This window comes from Notamacropus eugenii, chromosome 4 (assembly GCF_028372415.1).
Source record: "Notamacropus eugenii isolate mMacEug1 chromosome 4, mMacEug1.pri_v2, whole genome shotgun sequence".
Classification (NCBI taxonomy): Eukaryota; Metazoa; Chordata; class Mammalia; order Diprotodontia; family Macropodidae; genus Notamacropus; species Notamacropus eugenii.
The window spans coordinates 472,549,179-472,574,704 of NC_092875.1; the positions used below are offsets into that span (position 1 = coordinate 472,549,179).

At 41.2% G+C, this 25,526-nt stretch overlaps 1 protein-coding gene across 8 annotated transcripts in view; it reads right to left on the bottom strand.

The window, feature by feature from the left end:
- Positions 1 to 25,526, bottom strand: part of LHFPL2 (LHFPL tetraspan subfamily member 2) — a 241,756-nt gene that overhangs the window by 208,315 nt on the left and 7,915 nt on the right. For 5 of the 8 annotated variants that reach the window (XR_011966527.1, XM_072606416.1, XM_072606414.1 and 2 more), the window contains exon 2: positions 6,243 to 6,324. The gene's annotated coding sequence lies outside the window, so the exon portion shown is untranslated. Of the gene's footprint in view, positions 1 to 6,242; positions 6,325 to 7,660; positions 7,838 to 8,242; positions 8,453 to 9,033; positions 11,985 to 25,526 lie in introns of those variants that run through there. The other 3 variants (XR_011966524.1, XR_011966525.1, XR_011966526.1) reach the window with 3 other exon arrangements.

A 25,526-nucleotide genomic window follows, 5' to 3' on the forward strand; every position in this document is an offset into this window, starting at 1 on the left:
AATCTCTCAGTGCCCCAGTGAACTCTCTAAGACAATATTTGACTTTATCACTGTCCAGACACAAACCCCCAAGATCTGGGCACAGTTAAGTGGAAGCAGAGTGAACAAAGTCAAGAGTGAACACTCAGAACTACATTCTCCTGAATGAGTCTAATTATCATCAGGTAAAATAGAAGGCATGCTTTTATTATCCTGCCCCTAAATTTGCCTAATCCCCCTTGTCTTTGGATTGCTCCCAATCTACTCTTGTTGCCTTTCCAGTATTTCTGATTCTCTGGCCTTCACCCCCATACCTCAGTTCCACTCTCCTCCTGGAACCTCCCTCAGCACCTCACGCCCCCTCACCTGGAGAGTCCATCCACCTCTGTAGCCTTCTAACCTGAAAGCATTCCTCCACCACCCGGTCCCTTGTCTCACTGGTGAATTTCACCCATTGCCTCCATTTTGGGGAGGAGTCTAGACTAGTCAATCTTCAATTCCATCTCAGCTGGGCTTCTAACTTTCCCAATTTCACTATCATGACTTAAAAGGGTACCAAGGTATCCTACCACTATTCATTTCAGTTCCTTTTGTATTGTCTCTTCCCTCATTAGAATGTAAACTGCTTGCCTGCAGGGATTGTCATTCACTCAGTTTGTACTTATATCCCTAGGGGCAGTTAGATGGTGCAGTGGACGGAGCACCAGTGCAGGAGTCAGGAGGACCTGAGTTCAAATCTCACCTCAGACACTTGACACTCACTAGCTGTGTGACCTTGGGCAAGTCACTTAACCCCAATTGCCTCATCCTGGGTCATCTCTGGTCATCCTGAGAAATATCTGGTCACTGGGTTCAGATGTGAGGAGGAGAAGTGAGGCTGGTGACTTGCACAGCCCTCCCTCACTCAAAACAAAGTCAAGTGCAAGTCATGCCATCATGTCTCTGATGGTATGGTCTTCTTCAGCAACGAAGGATGAACACACAATTTATATCCCTAGTACTTTAGTCCAGGACCTGACACACGATGATCATTGTTGCTTCAGTCATTTTTCTGTTGTGTCTCACTCTTTGTAACCCCATTTGGGATTTCCTTGGCAAAGTGGAGTGGTTGGCAATTTCCTTCTCCAGTTCATTTTACAGCGGGGAAACTGAGGCAAACAGGGTTAAGTGACTTGCCCAGGGTTACACAGCTGGGAAGTATCTCAGGCTGGATGTGAACTCAGGTCTTCCTGACTCCAGACCAGCTCTATCTACTGCACCAGTAAGCTTCCTCTCATAGTGTCAGAACATCAATATAGTCCCAACACTCAGGGCCCTAATAAGTCACTGCAGGGTCTGCAATGTTTTATGCACTACCAGGAGGCCCCTGGAGCTGAGGAAAGCTGAGTCTGTGGTTTTTATTCAATTCATTAATTTGAAAGGTTTGTTACTTTCCAGCTACTGCTTCTCTGTGAAGGCCTCTATGACCAACTCAGCGCCATTCAGTCTGCCAACCACTGGGCTAATGGTATATGGTCTCTTCCTCCCTGGGAGTACCTGAGGCCTGGTTTCTGGGACCACCAAAAGGCACTTCTTTCATGGATCATTAATAGAATTTTCTATGGAGGCAAATGAATAGTATCTAGCCACAAGGCTACTATTTAGTGCATTACTGGCTTCAGTGGCTTTGTATACCAGTGTCCAGAAAATGTTAATGCCTTTAAGGAAACATTACTGATTACCAAGGACAGAGACTTAGGCACTAGGACAGACAACAACAAAAGCTACATACTTACAGAGCACATTAAAGTTTGCAGAACACTTTCCTTACAAACCTGTGAAGCAGGGGGTACGTTTGGGTTTTTCTTAATATTAAATTTTATTTTTAATTTGTGGAACAAAACAAGCATGTGTTATTCTATTTTCTTTTCTCTTCATCTGTAGAATGAGGGGGTTGGATACGATGTCCTCTAAAGTTCCTTCCAGATCTGAAACTATAATTCTATGGCTCTAACAGGTGACAAAATTAAGGCTCCAAGAAGCTCATCAGACCATAGATTTAGAGTTAGAAAGAGACCTTGAAGTCAAACCTCAGATAGGAAACCATGATTCAGGGAGATTAAAGGATTTTCCCTGGCTTGCCCAGTCAGAATACGTCCAAGGCAGGATGTGAACCCTCCTCTTTCTGACTCCAAGTACAGCATTCTACGAACAACATCATGCTACCTATGTGGCTTACCCATGATCACCCAAGAAGTGTCTGAACTGGGGACTAATCCCAGTGGTCCTCACTCTGGGTCTAGTGCTGTATCCATTACGCCACACTGCCCCTCAGAAATAATCACTTCTGGCAAACCTTGATGGATAGGGAGAGCAGTGGAATTCAAAAACCCATCTGTATACTGGTACTATAGTCACACCTCAGAAAATGCAGGTTTCTTCAGCGCAAGGACTGGTTTTTGTTTTGTTTTGTTTTATTTTAACCCTAAGCACAGGGCTTTGGCACAAAAGCTTAATAAATGACTGTTAACTGTTGTATTATAAGACATTTCTTTAAAACTGCTCACACAAGTGTCCCAGAAGTTTCGCTGTTACTGCTGTTTGGTCGTATACAACTCTATGTGACCTCATTTGGGGTTTTCTTGGCAGACACACTGGAGTGGTTTGTCATTTCCTTCTCTGGCTCACTTGACAGATAAGGAACCTGAGGCAACAGGGTAAAGTGACTGGCCCAGGGTCACTCAGCTAGTGAGTGTCTGAGGCCATGTTGGAACTCAAGTCATCTCTGTGATGCTCTATCTACTGCACCACCTTGCTGTCCCTCAAAAGTCTTAGCGTGGCTTTAATGTTTTATAGCTATTAAAGCTATGAAATATTCAAATAGGAATATTTAAACCATGAAATATAAGCTTAAAGGTTATTATTTAAGCTTTAAAGGCATTAAATTGCACTAAGACTTTTAGAACACATTGTATTTCCATGAAAAACACAGCTAGGGGGGCGAGCCAAGATGGCGGAGTAGAAAGACACACACACTAGCTCCGAACCCACAGCCCATAGAATATCTGTAAAAAAAGAACTCCCAGTGAATTCTGGAGCAGCAGAGGCCACAGAACGGTGGAGCAGAGGAGATTTCTGTTCCAGAGAGCCTTGCAAACCTCTCGCAAAAGGTCCGTCGTGCTGTGGACGTGGAGCCGAGCTCAGCCCTGCCGCGGCCGTGGCACCGAGAGGAGCAGATCTGAGTGGGCTTCAGGGACGAAATCTCCAGCGACCACACGGGTCCGCCCACCCACAAGTGACGGGGGTCGGTGAGAGGGTCTCTTTGGTGGGTCCAGAGGGGACTGGGGTGCCCCCATAACTCAGGCCCCCTCGGGAGGCAGCAGCGGAGGTGGCAGCAGACTGGGGCTCCCAGAGCAGGCAGGAGCCCGAATCCACTGTTGAAGGTCTCCACATAAACCCCCTGAGGGAACTGAGCCCGTGAGGAGGCCCTGCCCCCACCTGAGCACCTGAACTTGATCTCACACTGAAAAGCAGCCCTGCCTCTGCCCAAAGCCCTGAGGTTGGGAAGCAGCATTTGAATCTCAGACCCCAAGCGCTGGCTGGGAAGATCTGGAGGCGAAGTGGGTGTGAAGAGAATATTCAGAAGTCAAGTCACTGGCTGGGAAAATTCCCAGAAAAGGGAAAAGAAATAAGACTATAGAAGGGTTACTTTCTTGGTGAACAGGTATTTCCTCTCTTCCTTTCTGATGAGGAAGAACAATGCTTACCATCAGGGAAAGACACAGAAGTCAAGGCTTCTGTATCCCAGCCCACTCAATGGGCTCAGGCCATGGAAGAGCTCAAAAAGGATTTTGAAAATCAAGTTAGAGAGGTGAAGGAAAAACTGGGAAGAGAAATGAGTGACATGCAAGCAAAGCATGAAAAACAAGTAAACACCCTGCTAGAGGAGACCCCAAAAAATGCTGAAGAAAATAACACCTTGAAAAATAGGCTAACTCAATTGGCAAAAGAGGTTCAAAAAGCCAATGAGGAGAAGAATGCTTTCAAAAGCAGAATTAGCCAAATGGAAAAGGAGATTCAAAAGCTCACTGAAGAAAACAGTTCTTTCAAAATTAGAATGGAACAGATGGAGGCTAATGACTTTACGAGAAACCAAGAAATCACAAAACAAAACCAAAAGAATGAAAAAATGGAAGATAATGTAAAATATCTCAGTGGAAAAACAACTGACCTGGAAAATAGAGCCAGGAGAGACAATTTAAAAATTATGGACCTACCTGAAAGCCATGATCAAAAAAAGAGCCTAGACATCATCTTTCATGAAATTATTAAGGAAAACTGCCCTGAGATTCTAGAACCAGAGGGCAAAATAAGTATTCAAGGAATCCACAGATCACTGCCTGAAAGAGATTCAAAAAGAGAAACTCCTAGGAACATTGTGGCCAAATTCCAGAGTTCCCAGGTCAAGGAGAAAATATTGCAAGCAGCTAGAAAGAAACAATTCAAGTATTGTGGAAATACAATCAGGATAACACAAGATCTAGCAGCTTCTACATTAAGGGATCAAAGGGCATGGAATAGGATATTCCAGAAGTCAAAGGAACTAGGACTAAAACCAAGAATCACCTACCCAGCAAAACTGAGTATAATACTTCAGGGGAAAAATTGGTCTTTCAGTGAAATAGAGGACTTTCAAGCATTCTTGATGAAAAGACCAGAGCTGAAAAGAAAATTTGACTTTCAAACACAAGAATGAAGAGAAGCATGAAAAGGTGAAGAGCAAAGAGAAGTCATAAGGGACTTTACTAAAGTTGAACTGTTTACATTCCTACATGGAAAGACACTATTTGTAACTCTTGAAACTTTTCAGTATCTCGGTACTGGGTGGGATTACACACACACACATAGAGACAGAGTGCACAGAGGGAATTGAAGAGGATGGGATCATATCTTAAAAAAAATGAAATCAAGCAGTGAGAGAGAAATATATTGGGAGGAGAAAGGGAGAAATGGAATGGGGCAAATTATCTCTCATAAAAGAGGCAAGCAAAAGACTTTTTTAATTTGGGGAAAAAGAGGGGAGGTGAGAGAAAAACATGAAGTTTACTCTCATCACATTCCACTAAAGGAAGGAATAAAATGCACACTCATTTTGGTATGAAAACCTATCTTACAATACGGGAAAGTGGGGGATAAAGGGATAAGCAGGGTGGAGGGGATGATGGAAGGGAGGGCATGGGGAAGAGGGAGCAATTTGAGGTCGACACTCATGGGGAGAGACAGGATCAAAAGAGGGAATAGAAGTAATGGGCAGGATAGGATGGAGGGAAATATAGTTAGTCTTATACAACATGACCATTATGGAAGTCATTTGCAAAACTACACAGATTTGGCCTATATTGAATTGCTTGCCTTCCAAAGGGAAGGGGTGGGGAGGGAGGGAGGATAAGAAGTTGGAACTCAAAGTTTTAGGAACAACTATTGAGCACTGTTCTTGCTACTAGGAAACAAGAAATACAGGTAAAGGGGTATAGAAAGTTATTTGGCCCTACAGGACAAAAGAGAAGATGGAGACAAGGGCAGAGAGGAATGATAGAAGAGAGAGCAGATTGGTGATGGGGCAATTAGAATGCTCAGTGTTTTGGCGGGGGAGGGAACAAAAGGGGAGAAAATTTGGAACCCAAAATTTTGTGAAAATGAATGTTAAAAGTTTAATAAATTAATTAAATAAATAAATAAAAACATAGCTATTCTGTACAGGGGACTTTGCATCAAACCAAAGCACTGACACAGTCCCTTACCTCAAGAGGTTCATATTCTAATAGGAAAACAAGACATGTACACATACACACAAAAGTATGATAAAAGGCAGACTGTATAGAAGAACAAGGAGGGGTACAGATAAAATTATATAAAAAATTATACTAAGGAAGGCACCCCTTTTAGGTTGAAAGATCAGAGATTTGAGATGATGACTTGGAATGTACTGCAATACTTAAATCTAACATCTACATCAAAATAAATTAAAATATTCTTCAGTTAATATTAAAATAAGTTTTCCTTTGTTCAGTACATGGCACATGCAGCCCAGTTTTGTCCACTAAATCAGAATTAAGAATTTTTTTACTATACAATTCATAAAATAGATAGCTGATTCTTTTGCTTTTCTTGGGGGTGATACAATCAACTTTTATTTTATACCATCATGATAAAATAGATCAAGAGTTAGGAACTCTAACATATAATCTGTTAAGTGGGAAGTAAGTATGGGATCAGTTTCTTACCTGCATATACTGAAATCTCCTAATACAAGAAGTGGAAACTGCAGAATTCAACTTAATTCAGGGCCTTTGCTTCCTCCTTTACCTGTAAAACCAATAGGAAATAGTCATTTTTGTAAACTTAAGACAAGCTAAGCCTTTAGCTTACACTGACTACATCCTTACTATGTACAAGGCATAGGGTAAAGTGCTGGCCCTACAGAGATAGATGTCACTCACATGGAATTTACAACTTAATAGCAGGGGGTCTGTGGGGGAAGAGTGAAGAAATAACTGAGCAAAGGAGAAGGCTAGGTGAGCTTTGAGAAATCCGAGAAGGAGGAGCTCACTTTCAGCTAGGATCAGAGAAAGTTTCAAGGATTAAGTATGAGTTATAAAGGAGGAAAAGACTTTAACGGGTGGAGAGGAGTGAGGGAGAGCCCACGCAAGCCTCAGGGTCAACATGAACAAAGATACAGAAGCCAGACTCTAGCTGATCTGGTCACTGACCTGGGAAATTTAAATTGTGGTTCCCTGGCTCCTTTGTACCACACCCGGCCTTTATGCTCTATCAGGTCCCCTCATCCAATTGCCATCTATCAGATAAATGATAACACGCTGACCAGCCGTCTGATCTCAGGAGAGAGGGTCAGTATCATAGACCTAGATTTAGAGAGGCCACTGAATCCTAGCTCCCTTACCAAGGATGACACACAGCTAATAAGTATCTGAGGTAGGATTTGAACTGAAGTCTTTCTGACACAAGTCAGTTGATCTGTCCTCTACTTCATTATGTCTCTTTTTCAGTCACACTGAGGAAGTCACATGGGTAGCCCAATATAAGAAAAATATCAATTTTATTTAAACTAATTTATATAGTCAATGCCATTCCAACTAAATTACCAAAAACTTATTTTACTGAATTAGAAAAATAATAACAATTCATTTGGAAGAATAAAAAGTCAAAAAAATTATCTGCATCCAGAGAAAGAACGGATGAGTAGAAGCACTTATAGAATAATTTTACACACACACACACACACACACACACACACACACACACACACACCTCCGTTTGTGTCTAATGATAGCCATCTCTAGGGTGAGAAGTAGGGAGGAGGGAGGAAAGAAAAAAAAGAAATTTACATGATAATTTTTGTTGTATATTTGAAAGGAATAGCACATTGTACACAGTAGGTTTGCAGCTCCCCACGGAATCATCTTTTTTCATTATCCTATGCTGTGGAAATGCTTGCTTTATCCCATAAACTAAAAATAAAATAAAAAAGTCAAGAATATCAAAAGAACTAATGAAAAACTGTAAAGGAAGGATGCTGAGCAGCACCAGATTCCGAATTCTATTCCAAGGCAGTAATTATCAAACTATCTGGTACTGGCTAAGAAGCAGCAAGGTAAATCTCCGTGGAACACACTAAACATACCATTGATAGCACCAAACGATGACAGTAACCTGGTATTTGACAAGGGGAGAGATTTAAGGTTTTCGGATAAGAGTTCACCATTTGGTAAAAATCACTGGGAAAACGGTCTGGCAGAAACTGGGCACGGAGCAATACCTCACACCATTTACCAAGATAAAGTCAGAATGGACGCATGACCTAGATGGAAAGATATTATAAGAAAATGTGAAGAGCATGGAACACATTACCTAGCATATGTACATCCAGAGAAGTATGTATAGAATGATTTTACATATTATAAATATATGTGTGTGTGTATATATATGTATATATATACACATACATACATACATATTTGTGTCTAATGGTAGCCATCTCTAGGGCAGGGTAGGTGGAGGGAATTAAAAAGGAAAGTTACATGATAATTTTAGAATATATTTAAAAGAAATAGCCAGTTATACATGAAAGATTTGCAGTTTCATGTGCCAACATCTCTTTATATTCTACTATGTTATGGAAATGCTTGTTTTATTTCACAAATTTTTTTAAAAAGCATCACAAAGGATGTAGAGAATTATTCAGTCATGTTCTCTTCTGAGTTACCCAGGAAGTGGTGGGAAGAATCTGGCTTCTCTGATATGGCTCATAACTGGGAGAACATCAACAGCAAATTTAAGTTCAAAAAACCATTTATTTAGCACGTCTCGATGCTGAGCATTGTGCTGGGTTCGCAGCAAGACCCAAAGATGAGTACAATGGCCCACGCCTTCAAGGAGCTCGATCTAGTAGGAAATGTTGATGATATACCAATAGCTAAAATACAAAATGAAATAGGCATTTATTCCTAAGGGAGATATAACCAATTTGCTACAGAAATATCTACAAAGAAGGATAATTTTTATAGAGGGTGGGGGCAGGACAAGGGGCAGTAAAGAAAGTTTCATGGAGGAATTGGCATGTGACCAGGTTGAGAATAATTCAATAGGTGGGAAACAGGAAAAAGGGAAATTGAAGTGTAGAGGATGCCATAAACCTAAGCCTGAACTCAGTTGGCAAGTACATGAAGTGTTTGGGAGACAGTAAACAGTCAACTAGAAATGATAAAATGCCTACTATATGCCAAGCTTTTGGTTACAATGTAGAACAATTAAACCACAATTAGTTAGGTGGTGATCACTACTGTACTAGGGAATGCAAAGAAAAGAAATTGAAAATGTCTTCAGGGGGTTTATAGTCTAGATTAGACATAAAGAGATAGCAGTCTGTCCAAAAAAAGATATGGACTATTTTTTAGTGCTGAATATGATTTAGCAGAAAGATGTAGCAAACAAAAAAGCTAGCATGACCTGAGGATTTTTGAGAAGCATAAGAAATAAGTGATATTCTGTACTCACACGACAACAGGACTATTGCATTCAGCTCTGGGCACCACAAAGTAGGAGGATATTGTGAAGCTAGAGAGTGTCCCTAGAAAGTCAGTGGCTTTCTTTCTTCCTCTTTCTTTACTTCCTTCCTTCCTTTCTCCTCTTTCTTTCTTCCTTCCTTCCTTCTTTTCTTTCTTTCTTTCTTCTTTTCTTTCTTTCTTTCCTTCCTTCCTTCCTTCCTTCCTTCCTTCCTTCCTTCCTTCCTTCCTTCCTTCCTTCTTTCTTTCTTTCTTTCTTTCTTTCTTTCTTTCTTTCTTTCTTTCTTTCTTTCTTTCTTTCTTTCTTTCTTTCTTTCTTTCTTTCTTCCTTGACTTGTTACTAGTTCAATAACAATGACAAGTTGCAGAACAACTTATGTACTTCTTTGGACTCATTGGATACTCATTCTTGCCTTCCTCCTTCTTTTTAGAAGTTTTCTTGTACAATATTACTTTGCCTACAAGAGGAGAGCTGATGTCATTATACTGGGGGCTAGAAGATGGGAAGATGGGGGCATGCATCAATTTTGACAGGTTTCCTAAGAAGAAGGGAAAGGTCTCCGCCTAGTCCATCTGTTGTCCATTGTGCATCAACATCTCCAGCCCTTTTGAGAGTCCATCCTGTAATCCATGCTAGCACTTATCTTTTGTACTGGTATTCACTAAGCTTGGACAGCTTACAAATATCAGCTAAACCAGATAAATCTAGTGAATTTTATACTGTTGTGCCCTGGGGTATGAGGATGAACTATAGAAACGGCTTCCCAAATTGTTTTGAGGACTGATATACTGGTAGGAAAAGAGAGACACACAAGAATTATTGGTAATAATTGGGATGAAGGAATGACTGGAAAAGTTCCTGCAGACTCTGATGGAATCTCTGGATGGGTTGATCCTGGGTAAGACATTCAGAAGGATGGATAATAGGAACATTGCCCTGTAGGACTTTACTGAGGCAGTAGGTAGTCTTTCAAGTTACTAGAGGAGATAAGACAATATCTCCATTTCTTGACTTCCAACTCAACATGTTTTTCTATGTCATGACATTGTGCAGTGGAAAATGTTCTGGGTTTAGACCCATGGAACCTGGTTTTAAATTCTGGTTCTGTTACTTATTACCTGTGTGACTTTAGACAAGTCACAACCTCCCTTGGACTCCGTTTCTCCATCAAGATTGTCACTGGGGTCTCTTCTAGCTCTAAACCTATTATCCTATAGATACTCTAAGAACTGGATTACTATGTAGCAATCCTTCCATAATTACTGTTCCAGGCTTGTGTGCTTGCTGTCTCCACAGAAACAGGGGACTCCAGCCAGGCAGACATAGATGTGTGAATGGAGCTACAAAGGCAGATGGTCTAGGTTTCTTGTGTACCACCTCAATGGGAATGAACAAGTCAATGAGAGTCCAGGCATCCCTTTCCTACCCTCTGGGTGATCAGGATGACAGTTTTGTGATCTGGGCTCACAGGGGTGGGGAACCTGCAGCCTTGAGGTGACATGTGGCCTTCTTGGTCCCCAGTTGCGGCCTTTTGACAGAGACCAAGTTTTACAGAACATATCCTTTTATTAAGGGGTATTTGTTCCGTGAAATTTGGCTGCACTTGAGGACCTAGAGGGCCACATGTGTCATTGAAGCTGGAGGTTTCTCACTCCTGATCTTGAGGCTGGATCTGCCAAGGTTAAAATCTGGGATATGATCCCTGGCTTCTAATAGCTTATAGTTTTAAAGTCTTTTTAAAAACTAACTTTCATGGGGGTGTACATCCACCAGAGAATGGATAAACAAATTGTGGTAAGTGAATCTAATGGACTACAATTGTGTTATTAAGAAACAAAAAGCTGGTTGCAGAGGAGCCTGGGAAGACTTGGACACACTGATACAGAGGGAAGGGAGAAGGACGAGGAGAGTAATTTGTATTAGAACATCAAAACTGCAAAAGGGAAGAGTTCTGAAAGACTAAGAATGAAAGCAATGATCAACCAGAATTCCAAAGGATTAGTAATAAAGAATGCTACCCATGCCATGACAGAGGATGGTGATGAACTGATGTGCAGGACGAGACGTATTTTTGGACATGGCAAACATGGCGATTTGTTTCCCTTGACTGTGCTTCTGTGCTACAAGGGTTTGGTTTGTTTTTTTTCTTTTCCAATGAGGCAACGAAGAGAGGTGGGGGGGGGGGGGGGGGAATAGTGCCTGACAATTGAAAAAAATCATTAAAAACTCATTTCTATGAAAAATAAAATCCAAGAAGCCTTTAGTAACCTTCTCCAGACCTGCAAGACATGTTCATTTGGTGGACTTTGGCATCCTGGCATCATTTTGTTGTTCAAGAATGAGATTCAGTGAGAAGGAAAGAATCATTGCTCCTTTAAGACTGCTTTTCTGCTCTGCAGTGGATGGGGTCTGACCACTCTAGGGCACAAGCACCTTCCCACAGTCCTGGAAAGCATTACAGTGTCCACGGAGAGCCAAGTTCCTTTTTGGAATATGGAACAAATCCTGTGGCTACACAGCCACCGAGTTCTAGATGCCATGAAGTAATTTGGCATTGAGGGCAGCCCTGTTTAGCAGGCGGTCTCTGTCTTTGACTATCTATATCTTTGCTCCTTTTTCAAAGAAAACAGTCTCCCTACCAAAACCAAAACATATATTTATGTGAACATCAGACAAATTCCCAAACCCTGGCTTACGTTCTTAAATCTCTTGTCTGCCTTTGTGAGAAAGAAAGAATGGGTCTAAAGTATAAAACTGGTGCAGGATGAAGACAGCTTCCCCAGTAAGGAGACACAACATTTGTCAGAACCGCCGCCTAATGTCAAGGTTAGCTTTCTCTACCACAGCCACTTCAAGACCCTGGGTGAGACTCTGGGACCAGGCAGCGTGTTCTGCCAGAGCCCTGAAGCCTACCTTCTCTAAAATGCACTTCAGAGAGTGCTGAGGCAAGCGGGACTCACGCCCTCCCACCCCTCCCTCACCCCCCAGAGGAAAGCAAAAGCAACCTATCATTACTCTTACACGGCTGCATTTTAAAATGGATTCTCTCTCTCTCTCTCTCTCTCTCTCTCTCTCTCTCTCTCTCTCTCCCTTCCAACCCTCCACCCCTCATCTCCTCTTTCTCATCTTTAGAGCTCTTCCCAAGGGTGAATTGCACTTCATGGAGTTCTCAAAAGCTGAGACCTTAGGACTCAAACTGAGTATCAAAGAGATTCCTCTCTAGAGTAGGAGGCATGCCAACAGCAAATGTTTTCCAAGATCTAATCTTAGAGGTATAATTAAAATAATTTTATTAAAATAGCTTATACTCACAATTGACAGAGTGCATATGTGTATGTGCGTGTGTGTGCGTGTGTGTGTATTTGCTGTTGAGTCATTTCAGTCATGTCTGACTCTTCATGACCCTATCTGGGGTTTTCTTTGCTGAGATATGGGAGGGGTTTGCCATTTCCTTCTCTAGCTCATTTGACTCGGAGAAAACTGAGGCAAACAGGGTTAAGTGACTTGCCCAGAGTCACACAGCTACCAAGTGTCTCAGGCTGGATTTGAACTCAAATCTTCCTGACTCCAGACCCAGCATTCTACCCACTGAGCCATCTCTCCTTCTTTGTACCCCTAGTGCTTTGAGCAGTGCCTGGCACACAGCAATTGCTTAAGAGAGGCTGCCAGGTGGTAGTGCAGGGAGTAGAATACTAGACCTGAAAACCTGAGTTGAAATATGACCTCAGACACTCACTGTGTGACCTTGGACATGCCTCTGTCTGCCTCAGTTTCCACATTCATAAAGTAGTGCCTATGTCCCAGGATGATTGTGAGGATCAAAGAGATAATATGTATAAAGTGATTGTAAACCTTGAAGTGCTGTATAAAGGCTAGTTAAATGCTTGTCAGCATAACAATTATGAAATATGGAATGCAGACTTCAGAGAGGCCTGGAAAGACTTATATGAACTGATGCTGAAGGAAGGAGCAGAACCAGGAGAACTCCGTACACAGCAACAACCACAGTGTGCGAGGAATTTTTCTGGTAGACTTAGAACTTCATCACAATGCAAAGGCTTAAAAAATTCCCAATGGACTTTTGAGGCAAAGCGCCTTCCACATCCAGAGAAAGAACTGTGGAATTGGATCGCAGAATGAAGCAGACCATTTTCCTTTGTGTTATGTTTTGTTTTGTTTTATGATTTCTCCCATCCATTTTAATTCTTCTGTTCAGCATGACTATGGTGAAATTGTATTTAACAGGAATGTATGTGTAGAACCTATATAAGATTGCAAGCCATCTCGGGGAAGGAGTGGGAAGGGGAAAAATCTGGGATATATGGAAGTGATTATAGAACACTGAAAACAAATAAAATAATTATTAAAAAAGAAATATGGAATGCAATGATGGGAAAATGCTATTTTGGAATTTTGGAATCCGAATGCGGATCGAAGCGTACTGCTTGCTGTCTCTTTTTTGTTTTGTTTTAGTTCTTCTTTGTTGGGGTTCATTCCTTTGGCAATAATTCTTCTTTACAACATGACTAATGTGAAAATATGTTTAATATGAATGTATCTTCAGAGCCTATATCAGACTGCACACTGCCTTGGGGAGGCAGGAGGGAAGGGAGGCAGAGAAAATTTAAAGCTCAAAAGCTTGTGGGACTTCCTGTTGTAAAGTAAAAATAAATATCTTTTTAAAAAAATATAGAATGCGAGTGTTATTATTCCCATTTTACAGATGTGGAAACTGAAGCCAAAAGATAAAGTGATTGTTAAGAACACTTCTGGTTTGCAGACTGTAAACCTATGCCTCACCCATAGTAATACAAATGGCAAAGCTGGCTTTAATCCATCTGAAATCAGCCTAGTTCCTCCCCCCATGCAGTCCCCATTGGCTCAGGCACAGGCTCCTGTATGCTACTTCCTATATGTATGCTCTTCTTTGCCCCTGCTTACACCCCGCCTTTCACCCACAAAGTGGGCTTAGACCGTTCTGCCTCAGATCCAAATTCTCCCAGGGGTCTGGATTCTTTCTGCTCAGTTTCCCAGTCACATGGTTTTGCCTAATGAAACAGTCCCCTCTCCCTCACTTTCCATAAGGCCGGTGCCCTCTGTTTTGTCGCACCCCACCCAGACAAGTCTATCCTCTTCTAGACAGTGTCCCTAGCTGCAAATCTATCCTGGCCTCCTCTCTCATCAAGTCTGATTTCCCAACTTCCCTGATCTCAGCTAACTGATCCAGGAAAACACCTAAAAATATCTAATATAATACATTATATATGACTGATAGCCGTTTAATGTATAAACCTTTCATGGTATTGTTTGTTTTTTTTAAATTAGGGCCTAGAAAAATGGGTAAAACGAAATAATGGATGAAATCAGAGTCTGGGATAGGCATTGTTTTAATTACTAATGATGAAGTTTTAGGTATTGAATATATGGTTGGGGCAAGTGGGCTGCCCCTCCAACAGCACCACAGAGACAGCTGCCTATTTCACTCATGCGTAAGGCTGCCTTTAACGCTGCGCTTCCAACTGAGACTTTCCATTTGCCGAACAGTGGGAAGCGAACATATCCTCATGTCGAAGGCTCCTTCTTCCTTATCCATTATGCTTTCTAGATTCTTGGGATACTAACATATAGTATTTATGTATAGCACTGCAAGGTTTACAAAGCGCTTTCTCGATGCTATCTCTCAAGCAGAGTCCAGTCATCCAATGTCTGGGCTCTCCTTCTCCACACAATTCACCTGTCAGCATCCTTGGTGCCTACAAGAAATGAAAATGGGGCCAGGGTTGGAAATATCAACTTAGAACAATTGACTCCCTTGCCAAGCAGAATAGCTGGCCTCAAAACTGAGGGAATTAGCTCCCCAGGGGAATCTTTCCTCATTCTTTGACCTGCCCTTTAGGCCACCAGTAATTTCAAGGAGGCTGGAAAGCACTTGCTTGTCTATGTCCCTTTGACTGAACTTAAAATGTTTCTGATCTTACAATGAACTCTTAGCATGACCTTTAATTCTAGACATGAAGCTTTCTTGATGGAGATTTGTGATCTACCCTGTCGTGGTCAAAGTCTCCCCTCCTGGACCAGCACTTCTGGACAGAAACCAGAAAAAATTATCCCAGTCCCTATTGGAAATCACCCTTTGGGGGAGTTAATACATTGAGATGTTTTGGCTAGTGAGCAAGCACGATCCCTAGACCCACCTGGAGCAGACTAGGCTTCCGAATCCATCCGACTTCCACAACAGAAGCCTTTTCCTTCCTCTTTGTCCTCCTGCTCTGGGCTCAGTAATCACATCACATTATCATACCACCACTGTCCCTGAAAGGGGCACATCAGTTGACTACACTATGGACAAAACTCACCATCTCTGTGACTTTCCAAATCTGCCCTTTTCTAGCCACAATTTCCATATATATCCTCCCATTAGAATGCAAGATTCTCTGTGAATTAATTCATCCATACCAGAAAGCAATTGAGAAGTATACAAAGTGGCTAAGACGTCCATTCATTCACTTAATAAACATCTACTAAGTGCCAACCATGCGCCAGGTACTGTGCAAAGCCGTAAGGATACAAAAAGAGGCAAACGATAGGCCCTGCCCTCAAGGATCTTACAATCTCATGGGAGAAACAACACACATACAAACAAATGTGTGCGTGAGTGCGTGCATGCATGCATGTGTGTGTGCATACGTGTGTGTGTGTGTGTAAAGCATGCTACATACAGGATAAATAAGAAACAATTAACAGAGAAAGGGCATTGGAAGGCTTCCTGGAGGACATGGAATTTTAGCTGGGACATTCCTTTTAACCCAAACACTACACTGCCAGGGATATAGCCCAAGGAGGTCACCCAGAAGAAGGAAGGCTTCACATACACCAACATATTTCTAGCAGCATTTTTTGTGGTAGCAAAGACCTAAAAACAAAGCAGGCACCCATCCATCGGGAAACAGCTAAATAAATTGAGGTATGGAATATTACTGTGTCAAAAGAAATGACAAGTATGACGAATACAGAGAAGCATGGAAAGATGCCAACTGATAAAAATGAAGCAAGCAAAAGCCAAGAAAAGAATACATACAATGACTATAGCTATGGAAATGAAAGAACAACCACAAAATAATCGAATATGAATGCTGCAGAATTACAAGGAAGAAGCTGGCCCCAAAGAAGAAATATGAGAAGATACCACCCATACACGCCCTTTCCACAGGTGTGGAACATTGTATACACAGTGGGGAGAGGAGAGAGCAAGAAGTGCTTCAATGCGCTGACCTGCTTGGCTGACTTTTTTTTGGTCTCTTTTTCTTTAAAAAACACCTTTCGTATAAGAGTTGGACTCTTTGGAAAAGAAAAGAGGGAAGATTCTGGGGAAAATTAAAAGAGGGGGCAACTGCTAGGTGGCACAGTAGATAGAGTGCTGGGCCTGGAGTCAGGAAGACTCATCTTCTCGAGTTCAAAGGCAGACACTTACTAGCAGCATGAGGCCGGGCAAGTCATTTACTCTTGTTTGCCTCAGTTTTCTTATCTGTAAAATGAGCTGGAGAAGGAAATGGAAAACTACCCCAATTTCTTTGCCAAGAAAACCTTAATAAAATTTATTTTTAATAAAGATCATAAGCCCTCTGAGGGAAAGAACTGCCACACTTTTTTATTTGAATCTCCAAAGCTTAGCACAGAACTTGGCAAAGTAGTGAACCCTTCATAAATACTTTTTCATTTCTTTATTCATTGCATGGACTAAAGACTCTAGATACAGTGCTGGGCTTGAGTTCAGAAAGATTGGAATATAAATCTTGCCCCAGACGTTTACAAGCCCTGTGACCTAGACGAGTCACTTAACCACCCACTCTCGGTCTTTATTTTCTCATCAGTAAAATGATGGAGTTTGACTCAATGACCTCTGATGTCCCCTCTAGCACTAAATCTATGATCCTGTAATTTTTCTATTTGGTCCAACCCACTGTGCAGAGTTCACATTAAAAACTTCTCTTTCTAAGAACAAAAACATTCTAAATTACATTAAAGCTGGAAGGAAAGGAAGTAGACAGAAGACAACCCCTGCCCTCTAAAGACCTATTTTCCTAAAGAATAAAGAAAAGACACAGAGACAAAACAAAATTTAAAGATCATATGCTATGAGATGAGCTATCTCTACGTGAGACTCATTCTCTCTGATAACTTGGTACAACTGAAACAAACTTCTTATGGTTTGTTGGTGATACCAATTGGCAGAAAGCAGATTTTTCATTTCTGGGTACTTACTGACTGAAATGATGAAAAGGCATTTCCATTTTACATTATGATAACAGACAGCTGGGGATTCACATGACACATTTTTTTACCTATTTCGTAGTCTCCTATGTCTAGAGCTGAAAAGAGCCTTAGAAAAGATCCAGTCCAACCCCCTAATTTTAAGGTGGAAAAACGGAGGCCCAGAGAGGTAAAGTAATTTGCCCAAGGTCACTGATAGAGCTGGGATTTCTCAGACATCAAGTTCCTTATTATTTGCCCTACACGGTGCTTATCATCGAAAGAATGAGGAAAATTAAAATCTAAATTATCATCTTACTCATCTACTTAAAATTATATTAAATATACAACATGTATCAAGGACCTGGCAGTTTAATTCAATTGAACAAAAAAGTGCATTTCCCTGGGTCAGTGTAAAGAGATGTATCCTGTTATTCCTAGGTTCAAATTCCACTCCAGAGGCGGAGTGGCTTATGTGACTGGGCAATCCACTGCCTCTCAGTGCCCACAAGCAGTTCTTTAAGTCTCTATATTACAAACTGAGCACAGTAAATAGAACAGAGACCTGCTCCAATAGAGGGAGTTTCTTCACCAGGGTTCTCTACTCCAACGAAACCACAGTCAAAACAAACAAAAGAAAAACCACTCCCAAAGTTCCGCCATTTTGTTTCTGTCAGACCAATGGAATCCCTCCAGGTTGGCAGCACACTGCCAACTTAAAAGTGCTACATAACTAAAAAGAATTAGAAATACACTTCACATGATTGCACATGTATGACCTATATCAAATTACTTGTCTTTTCAATGAGAGGGGAGGAGGAGGGAGGGAGGGGAGAACTAGAGACACAAAATTTTAATAAATGAATGTTAGAAATTGTTTTGATGTGTCATTGGGAAAAATTAACTATTTCTTTAAAAATGTATGTAACTATAAAAATGCCATGTAGCTATCATCCTCATCATCACCCTCCTCCTTTCCTCGAATTTTTTTTCTGAAGTTCTTCAGGAAAGAACAGGGTAGAAAGAGAATTGGGAAAGCTGTATTCAAATCTCAGTTCCTTTGCTTAGCTCTGTGACCACTTAGCTTTTCAAAGTCTCCAAGAGTCGTGGGTTCATTCGAGCCAGAAAGGACCTCTGAAGTCATTCAATCCAATTTCTTCATTTTATTAATGAGACTAAAGCCTGGAAAAGTTAGATGAGTTACCTAAGATCATTCAGGCAGTAAGTAGCACAGCTAGGAAACTAGCTCCTTTGAATCTAAATTCAGTGATCGTCCACTGTCACGTTGCCTCAGTTTCCTCATTTGTAAAATGATAACAATATAGTTCCTACCTCACTGAGTTGTTGTAAGGAAAGTGCTCTGTGTGAACCATGAAAAATGCTATGTAATTGTTTGTTATTATTAGATGAGGGGAGAGAAAAATGCCTTGAAAGACTATTCTTTTTCCTTTACCCCTATATCTGCAACAGCACCCTTGCCATCAATCTCTTCCATGTTCTGGGTAATAAACTATCCTTCCTTGTGCTCTTCCTTCACTCCTCAGGTCTAGTTTGACTTGGGGCAATGCCAGTGGTAACTGGCACCTGGCCCTTCAGCCTTCTTTTCAGTAAATGAAAGAGCAAAAGTGAAATCACTCATCTCCCTTGGAACCTCATCTAACTCCTGGCTAACAGAGGAAACAATCTGCCTAGGAGGAAAGGAGTATGGAACCCCACACTCGTAAACCACTGGAGACCTTCAAATAAGCAAAACAAACATTCAGATAATATACGCAAGATCATGGAATACCAGGTAACATTGTGAGAACACAGTGCTGATAAGGCCAAGGTCATTCATTCATTGGTTTGATTAGTTTCCTTGGTACCTTAGTTACAGACCTCACCCTTAGCCTGGCTAGAACTCTGGTGAATGCCCTGTCTTGGCTTTGAGGGATGAACAAATAGGGTACAGGGACACTCCCTTTCCATTCCTGGAAAAAATGATTCAAAGTACATACCTGTACCAGGATCACAGACCTTCACAGGTGAGAGAGATCTTATGAATCACCTGGTCAACACCCCTTCATTTTTACAGATGAACAAATTGTGGGCAAAAGAGATTAAATTAAATTTGCCGAAGTCACAAAGATAGTCAAATGGAGGAACTGAAGTCTGAACCCAGGTCTTCTGACTGCCAAGTTCCGTGCTCTGTCCCATACACCGTGCTTGCCTTCCTGGTGATAGGCAACATCATCTTTATACATGAATTTGTACTTCGTATATTCCTGGCCCAAATTTATTGCTTTTTTCTTATGCCATGCTTGACTTGCTAAAGGTAAGGAATGACACCTTCATTCATATAGTATTCCTGCTGTGATGTTCCTGGCCCAGATAATACAGAATCAGATTTGGAGGGCGAGAGTTTGCTTGAGTGTCCTCTACTTCAACATTCAGCTTGGAGGCCTGGGATAGGGACCAGATCTGAGAATTCATGGGAATAATGAGGGAGAAAAGTCCCTCTACCAATGCAGGTTGGCACTGTCTCTACCACCTACCATCTTAGCTGCCTAGAGTAGGTTGAATCAAGTTACATAAAATCAACAAGCATTTATTAAAAACTTACTGTGTACCACGAACTGTGCTAAGCTCTGGGGACTCACAAGAAGGCAAAAAATTGTCTTTGCTTTTAAGGAGCTAACGGTCAAAAGTGGGGGGCAGGGAAGGAGAGACAATATGCAAATTGAACAAGATATAGACAGTGGAAAGTAGAGATAATCCCAGAGGGCAAGACTAGGAAAGGCTTCTTGTAGAACATGCGATTTCAAAAGAAAGCAGGGAAGCCAGGAGGTGGAGATGAGGAGGGAGAGAATTCCAGGCATGGGGGGATGGGCAGTGAAAATGTCCAGTGACTGGAGATGGAGAGCCACAAGGAGGGAAAGACTGGAAAGGTAGGAAGGGATCAGTTTGTAAAGGATTTTAAAAGTCAAACAGGATTTTATATTTGATCCTGAAAGTCACAGGGAACAGTTAGAGTTTATTGAATGTGTGTGTGTGTGTGTGTGTGTGTGTGTGTGTGTGTGTGTGTGTGTGTGTGAGACACATGGTCAGATCTTCATGAATTTGACAGCTAAATGGAGGCTGGACTGGAGTGGATTGAGGTTTGAGGCAGCAAAATCAATCAGAAAGCTATTGCAAGTCCTTTCATGAGATGCTGAGGGCATGGTGCCAGGGTGGTGGCAGTGTCAGAGGAGAGAAGGGGGGACTTCTTACTTAGAAAGGTAGAAAAACAGGACTTGGCAACTGATTGGCTGTGGGGAGAGGGTGATGAGAGAGAATGAAGAGTTGAGGATGACACATAGGCTTTGAGCCTGATTGATCAGGAGCTTAGTGGAATCCTGGACTTGTCCAGGATCACACAGTCAGCATATGTCAGAGGGGGGACTTTGAACTCAGGTCTTCCTGGCTATGATACACCATACTGCCTCTAAGTTTACAGATATAATAACAGCAATAATAGCTAATATTTATAAAGTACTTTTAAGGTTTGCAAAATGCTTTAGAAATATGATCTCATTTGATCCTCATGACAAGGAAGGTGCTATTATTATCCCCATTTTACAGATGAGGAAATTGAGGCAAACAGGGTGAAGTGACTTATTCAAGATCACAGAGAGAGGATTCAGACTCAGGTGTTCCTATCTCCAAGTCCTAAGCTCTCTCTATCCACAGTACCACATCCAGACAAGCCAGCTTAGTTAGTGAAGGAGAAGAAATGAGAACCCAGGTGACTAGATTCCCCAGACTGTGTTCTTTCCAGTATAACACTATGGCTATAGGGATTTTACTTTAAGGCACTCTACAAGGCTAAATCCTAATAAAGCTAACATTTATACAGAGCTTTAGGGTTTGAAAAGTACTTTACAAATATCTCCTTTTATCCACACAACCCTGGGAGGTAGGTGCCATAATTATTCCCATTTTACAGGTGAGGAAATTGAGGCAGTAAGCAGTTAAGTGAAATGCTCTGAGTCACACAAGCTAGTATCTAAGGCTGAATTTGAACTCAAGTTTTCCTAATTTGAAGTCCAGTGCTCTACCCACTGAACCATCTAGCAATATACTACTACCAAGAGTAGGAGCCTTCCCACTTCTGTACTTATTGCAGCAAAGGGAGACATTTCTAAGCATTCGAGTCAGGATAATACGTACAACTAGAAAGTTTGAGATTCAAACCTGGGTCTCTCTTGAATCTAATTTCAGTGGTCTTTCCACCCCCTGACACTGTTTTTCTAATCCCAGAACCAGAGTGGAGTTAGCAATGGATGACGTGTGTGTGTGTGTGTGTGTGTGTGAGAGAGAGAGAGAGTCCACAAGGGGACTGCTTCCTGCTCCCTTTTGCTTTCTGTTTCTATTCAATTACTTCAGTCTTGTCTGACTCTCTGTGACCCGACTTGGGGTTTCCTTGGCAAAGATATTGGATTCCTTCTCCAGCTTATTTTACAGATGTGGAAACTGCATCCAATAGGATTAAGTGACTTGCCCAGGGTCACACAGTTAGTTAAGGTCTGAGGCTGGATTTGAACTCAGGTAGATGAGATTTCCTGATTCCAGGTCCCGTGCTCTAACCACTATCTCACCTAGCTGCCCTTTTGATTCCTTTGTCCCCCCAAAAAGACTGCTCCCAAATGTCACTTGCACTTGAACTATTCTCCACACTCTGTCACACAGAAAGGCAATGAACCAGTTTCAAAGTCATCAATGGTCTTTTACAGCTTGGTGCAGTGGCAATGATGTTGACTTTGAGTTGGAAAACCAGGGAGTAATTCCTGGCTCTGTCAATTACTGTCAATTATTAGTTTCCTCATCTGTAAAGTGAGAAGGTTCCACTATCAGAGTGGGGAACCTGTGGCCTCAAGGCCACATGTGGCACCCTAGGTCCTCAGGTTCAGCCTTTTGCTTGAATCCAGACTTCACAGAACAACTAGATGATTTTGAAGGTCCTTTCCAGCTATAAACACATATGACCCAAGGAAACATTGAAACAGTTCAATTTTGCTTCCTTTCAAGTGGGATTCCCTACAGGAATCTCCCTGGAATCCATGCCTGTGTTCTCCCTTTCCTCTGCAGGGTGAAGATATCGAGTGCCCTGAAACCTCACTGGCTATTACTCACCATTGAACTTCCTCCCTCTGTCTATAGTAACTGTGACTTCTCTGCATTCCTCACACCTTCCACTTTCTTGACAACTTGATAAAATACCTGGAACATCTAAGGAATTGTCTTAACAAGGATTCAGAAGCAAATTCATTTCTGGAATAACATGGTTCAGAAACCAGAGCACCACAGATTTGGAGTAAACTCTTTGAGGTAAGGGACTGTCTTTTGCATCTTTTTGTATCTCTGGTGCTTAGGACAGTACTTGACACGTAGTAGGTGCTTAATAAACATTCGCTGATTCATGGATAGTTGGAATTCATACAGCTAATAAGTAGACTGAAAAATGATGAAGGAAATCTTAAGGGGACCATTCCAAGAATAAACATACATGCTTTTCTGTGTAGAACTGGATCCCAAATGGTAATCATTATCTTTTAATGAGGTCCAAATTATTTTTAAAAATAGTAACAAGTCTTTGAGGGCATTTTTGTCTACAAAACCAGCACCTAGAACAGTGCATAGAAAGCACAGAGATTATGATCATGGAATTTTCTTATATTCCCATGACCTACTGCGTGTTAGAGGCATTATCTTTCCCATCTTCTGCAACATGTACACAAATAGCCATCAATCGTCCAAAGATAACCTGTGAATATTTGGGTTTCTTGGCTGAAGACTGGAATCTGTGAGGCTTTCAGAGACATTCCAAGCATACAAACATTTTCTAAAAAGCTTACTCTTGAAAAACATCTAACTCTTAGTGCTATACCTTGGTCTAGGCTGAGCTCCTGTCTTGTCCTCTTCCAGTCTACCTTATGCTATACCCTCTGTATCAACCTATACAGATATTTCTCTACACTAACTGCTTAAGTCATCACAATCATGAATGAAAACAGAAAAGGGATATTTCTACTTTCCCGTTGTTGTTTTCTTTGGTTGTTTTCAGTTGTGCCTGGCTCTTTGTGATCCCATTTGGGATTTTCTTGGCAAAGACAGTTGAGTGATTTGCCATTTCCTTTTCCAGATCATTTTATAGATGAGGAAACTGAGGCAATGAAGGTTAAATGACTTGCCCAGGGTCACACTGCTAGTGTGTGAGGCCAGATTTGAACCTGAGTCTTCCTGATTTTAGGCTCCAGGCTATTTCTGCTGCACCACTTAGCTGCCCCTGCTTTCAAATTAGATTCCAGTTAAAGAACTACAAAAAGAGTGCCCTAATGAATCTTTGATATCGCAAACATTCTCCTCTTCAATGCTGTAAATGCACATCATTTTCAGGAACTGTTCTTTCAGGAACTCAATCAAATATTGATCTAGGTGCTGCCCTCTTCTAAATGTCACCTTCGAAGTCCTAGAACAAGAAAATATGCTATTTAAAAGTTTAACTTGAATGCTTTTCCAAATATTCCTTATAAAACTTCTTAGAGGACTCGATCAATAATAATAAAGCATACCAAACCGATAAGAGGACACATCAATGTAAAAAGATTGAATACACTGCGTTTCTTCTTCATTTATCTGCCAAAGTCCAAGGGCAAGGTTAGGAAGGACTGAACATAAAAGAAGAAAACGGCTAATAAAGTAAGTAATGTATGTGATAAATTGGGGTTTTTTTAAATCCTCTCTCCAAAATACAATGGCTAAACAAACATTTTAATTCTAAAGTTTCAGGGGATGAAATATGAGTGCACATGTTCTCTCTCTGTTGTAAGACATCTTTAATCCAGCACTGTCCTGGTGAGCTGTTCTACCCAAGTGAATTTTCCAGATAATGACATTTACTTCTTAAGGTCCCAAATTTGTAAAGTGCTCCACTTTTTTCGATAGAAATCTTTCTAAACTATACAGCTCCTGTTCTACATTTTTAAACAGAAGATACTAAATATTTATAACCTTTCCATTATGACTCAGGGTCATCTTTAGGTAACTTCATTGTATACCACGTTGTAATACAATGGTGCCCTCAGAGGCTCTTAAGGTATGTGGCACTATCTGCTCCTGTGATAAACGTCTACCATACTGGAATACTTTTTTAATGCTTGAGCTGGTTTTTAATAAGTGTCCTTTTTTCCTTTCTTGCTACTATCAGCTATTCCTTCTTCCTCCTCTTAATGGACCTGCCTCAAGTAGCTGACCTCTCTTCATTTTCTAATTTGCTCTTTATAGACGGCTGTAAGCTGGGAAATGGGATAAGTAAACTTGTTAGAATTATATCCAAAATAGGAGTAAATAAGCTCTGAATGAGGGTCCAAAAAACCTTCCCAGGAACCAAGTATACAAACTTTATTAGTGGTGGGGATCTTGTGATACCTATTTCTGGCTGTTTAGAGGTCTGTTTTGCCTTTTTTCCTGGTTCTTGGCTTTTTTTTAACAGCTTAAAACTGAACTAAGAGTTTGGGGACACCGTAGATACTATAGAATGGGGTTTGCCAAATCAGTGCACCTCAAATGAGTTATCTGTTACTTTCTAAGGAAATTATGTGGGACAGTATAACATTTAGCAGTTTATAACTGAAGGCGTAGCAGCCAGTCTGAACTCCTTCACAAATTGTGCAGCCATTTGGATGTACGTAGATGCTTCTCGAACCTCTTTCTTTCCCTCATTTCCTTCCCATTCATCTAGAAGATGGGGATAAAGATACCTGCCTCACTGTGTTGTTAGAAGGAGTGTGTGAGATAAAATGTGTGGAGTTTAAATGTTGGTAGGAACTTTATAACTTAATGTCAATTTCTTGAACAGTAGGGTCTGTTGGATATGCTTGAACAATAATAACAACATTGCTAGATGAATCTCAGAGAAATCGAGTGACTTGCCCATGGTCACGCACCCAATCACTATCAAGAGAGGCAGGATCCAGATATAGATCTTGATCAATTCCATCTTTAAATCTGGTAAATAATACGCCACATTTCTGCTCTCTGTGCTGAATATGAATAGTTGAAGTTGGGCATGAAAGAGGATATTGGGAGGTACTATATAGTCTACTCGCAATGTAGATAAATATCCCAAATGTAGGGTTACTATAGTAATCAGGCAAACGTTATAATTTTGTCAGTCTACTTAGTATGCGTCTCATATACATCCAGAGGCAGCTACT